We start from the raw sequence: 4,425 nt of genomic DNA, 5'->3' as shown, positions 1-4,425 counted from the left end.
GATTCATCCTGAAGGAGTCTGTTTAGATGTCAAGTCAGGCTGGAGCCGATGCCATAATGACCATTTGTATGCGGGACCCTCCCTTCCAAGAAATTGTCATTGACAGACCTTAGTGGCCTCAGCCGTTATGTCCACGGCTAGAGTGTATTACTAGCCATCTGTTGCAGCACTGCAGAACTACTATGTGATATATGGAGAAACATCAGTAGTCATCTGAACTCACACCCCTTTTCCCATGTACAGTGCACTCCAAAAATATTGGGACGGTGACACATCTGTTGTTGTTTCAACTCTGTACCCCAGCACTTTGGATTTGAAATGATACAATGACTGAGGTTAAAGTGCAGACTGCCAGCTTTAAATAATTTTTATTTTATTTAACCAGGCAAGTCAGTTAAGAACAAATTCTTATTTTCAATGACAGCCTAGGAACAGTCCCTGTTCAGGTACAGAACGACAGATTTTTACCTTGTCAGCTCGGGGGTTTGAACTTGCAACCTTCCGGTTCCTAGTCCAACGCTCTAACCACTAGGCTACCCTGCCGCCCCAGGCGATAATGTATTGTGTCATTTTGAAGTGCTTTTTATTGTAAATAAGAATATACTATGTTTCTAAACACTTCTACATGAATGTGGATGCTACTATGATTACTGACCATCCTGAATGAATTGTGAATAATGTTGAATGAGGTTACAGACGCACATTCTATTCTTATTTACAATGAAAGTGACTCCATGCTAAAATCTCTGAAGTTGGAGACTTTTATCTCCCTTTAAACATCTGCTGTCTGAGCAGCTAACTGATTGCTGCAGCTGTACATAGTCCATCGGTATGTAGCCCACCCAATTCACCTACCTCATCCCCATACTGTTTTTATTTGATTTACTTTTCTGCTCTTTTGCACACCTCTTTTGCCTACCTCCTCATGCCTCTTGCACACAATGTATATAGATTCTTCTTTTTTTCTACTGTTATTGACTTGTTTATTGTTTATTGTTTACTCCATGTGTAACTCTGTGTTGTTGTCTGTTCACACTGCTATGCTTTATCTTGGCCAGGTCGCAGTTGCAAATGAGAACTTGTTCTCAACTAGCCTACCTGGTTAAATAAAGGTGATTTATTTATTTATTTTTATTATAATAATCTCAAAAATGATTTACCATTCAATTCTATTGGGCACAAAATACTCCGAAACACAACCAAAACAAACAGCAAATGCATCCAACAAACGTGTAGAGTCACAAGCTTGATGTAGTGATTGTGTGCCATGAATATGGGACCAAATACTTCACTTTCTACTACTTTAGTACGTGTGAATTTGTCCCAATATTTTCGGTCCCCTAAAATAGGGGGACTATATAAAGTGCTGTAATTTCTAAACGTTTCACCCGATATGGATGAAATTCCCCTCCAATTAAAGCTGACAGTCTGCACTTGAACCTCACAGACGTTGTATTACTTCAAATCCAAAGTGCTGTGCTGGAGTACAGAGCAAAAACAACAACAAAATGTGTCACTGTCCAAATACATTTGGAGCTCACTGTAGTGCACTATTTAGACCAGGACCTTATGAGGTAGCCCTGTGTGGTTTGGACAAGAGTAGTGCACTATTTAGGATAAATATACCATTTCAGTCCCCTATACTACCAATACGATAATGAAAGGCTGTGGTCCGATTTTTGAAAAAGCAACATTTTGAAACCAAAGATTGACATTTGCTCTGAGAAGTATTGCAGTTCTATAAAAGTTATACTCACTGAAATAAAATGTTTCTGGGGAAAAGTATTCTTTCTCGTTCAAATCACAAAGAGTCAAATGTTTTGTCATTCTTTCGCTGTCTGTCTCCCTCTGTCTGTCTGTCTCCCTCTGTCTGTCTGTCTCCCTCTGTCTGTCTGTCCTCCCATAGTATTTGGTTGGACTACCTCTTCAGCTCATGTATACAGTATTATAACATGCACTTCTAGCCATCTTGGTCCTACAAATATTTAGCATACAGACTCCTCATGTTTATTCAAAGTGCTGGGTTACACTGTTTATGACAGATATGCCGGCCAGGGCCCTATGGGAGGGGGAAAAGAAAACTATTCCAAATGAAAAGTCATGATTCATGCCACAGATAGAGTATAAACTCAAATATACGCTGCCTGCTAGTTGCTTGGACCTTGGAGCACAATTGCCCAGTTCCACTTTGCGCAATTTTGATTGGCTCTAAACAGTGCACAGACAACTTAGTATTGCATTACTCTGAATACGGAGGGAGCTGCCTGAGAGGCCTGTGTGGTGAGGTGGGTGGTCCACCTCCACATCGTTACATCTATAAGTACCTAGGTGTCTGGCTAGACTGTAAACTCTCCTTCCAGACTCATATCAAACATCTCCAATCGAAAATCAAATCAAGGATCGGCTTTCTATTCCGCAACAAAGCCTCCTTCACTCACGCCGCCAAACTTACCCTAGTAAAACTGACTATCCTACCGATCCTCGACTTCGGCGATGTCATCTACAAAATTGCTTCCAACACTCTACTCAGCAAACTGGATGCAGTTTATCACAGTGCCATCCGTTTTGTCACTAAAGCACCTTATTCCACCCACCACTGCGACTTGTATGCTCTAGTCGGCTGGCCCTCGCTACATATTCGTCGCCAGACCCACTGGCTCCAGGTCATCTACAAGTCCATGCTAGGTAAAGCTCCAGCAGGTGTATCTCACTGATCATCCCTAAAGCCAACACCTCATTTGGCCGCCTTTCATTCCAGTTCTCTGCTGCCTGTGACTGGAACGAATTGCAAAAATCGCTGAAGTTGGAGACTTTTATCTCCCTCACCAACTTCAAACATCTGCTATCTGAGCAGTTAACCGATCGCTGCAGCTGTACATAGTCTATCGGTAAATAGCCCACCCATTTTTACCTACCTCATCCCCATACTGTTTTTATTTATTTACTTTTCTGCTCTTTTGCACACCAATATCTCTACCTGTACATGACCATCTGATCATTTATCACTCCAGTGCAAAATTGTAATTATTCGCCTACCTCCTCATGCTTTTTGCACACAATGTATATAGACTCCCCTTTTTTTTCTCTACTGTGTTATTGACTTGTTAATTGTTTACTCCATGTGTAACTCTGTGTTGTCTGTTCACACTGCTATGCTTTATCTTGGCCAGGTCGCAGTTGCAAATGAGAACTTGTTCTCAACTATCCTACCTGGTTAAATAAAGGTGAAATAAAAATAAAAATAAACAACCAGGGAGCTTGATTGATATTTCCACAAGGAAATTAATAATGCCATCAGTGATGGCTGTTGCTTCAGTGTGTTTGTGTGTATGTGTATGTGTTTGTGTGTATGTGTTTGTGTGTATGAATTTGTGAGTGTGTGTATGTGTTTGTGTGTATGTGTTTGTGTGTATGTGTTTGTGTGTATGTATTTGTGAGTGTGTGTGTGTGTGTGCGTGTGTAGGGAGAGGTGAAATTAAGAGTTTAGGTCTGAGCTTCATGCTCAATGCATTTAGTCTGTGAAATTTTATTAAGGTGCTTTAATGACATGTATGCTTTAAACCTACACACTTATTAAACAAGCTGCTATAGAACCAAAAAGGGTTCTCCGGCTGTCCCCATAGGAGAACCCTTTGAAGAATCCCTTTTGGTTCCAGGTAGAACCCTTTTGGGTTCCATGTAGAACCCTTTCTACATAGGGTTCTACATTGAACCCAAAAGAGTTCTATCTGGAACCAAAAAGGGTTCTACCTGGATCCAAAAGGGGTTCTTCAAAGGGTTCTCCTATGTAGTCCTGTAGTTCTATAACTACAGGATCATTTGTAACATTATCAACATTCTCATCATTAAAAACTCTTTCTTTGAAAAGGAAATCCTGGGAAAGTAGTAGTAAACTTCATAGCCATTGTATGCAAGTCTTCCAATGTCACTCACTAAATATCTTCTAGTGCTCTTGTCTATCAAGTCTATATCAGGGACATATGTCTCTCTCGCTCTAATCTTGTTTATACCTGGAGATAACAGGCGTTCTGTGTCCTAATCTTGCCCACATTTTTTAAATTGTGACTCTTATCGGTCTGCTGTGTCCGTATTGTGACCATATTTTCCTGGTCCTTCCCTGTATGCAAATGATTTGACAGATATTATTTCGAACAAATATGTATTTATTTATTTTAATTAACATATTAATGACAGTCAATGGTGCCACCTGTCAATGATTTTAGAGGGAGGGATAATAGCCAGTTTCCCTGTCCAGATCCAGCTATGCAACAAGTGCTTGACTTCCTCCGGAGGTGGGCTGGAAGATCTGATCACGTGTCTTGATAGTTTACACCTGTCTAAAAATGTGGGCTCAATCAAGCGGCACCGATGCACCAAGTCTGGAACCTGAACAGCTTCTATCCCCAAGCCATAAGACTGCTAAAT

This window comes from Oncorhynchus kisutch, linkage group LG12 (assembly GCF_002021735.2).
Source record: "Oncorhynchus kisutch isolate 150728-3 linkage group LG12, Okis_V2, whole genome shotgun sequence".
In the NCBI taxonomy this organism is placed as follows: domain Eukaryota; kingdom Metazoa; phylum Chordata; class Actinopteri; order Salmoniformes; family Salmonidae; genus Oncorhynchus; species Oncorhynchus kisutch.
This window is presented reverse-complemented; position numbering follows the sequence as displayed.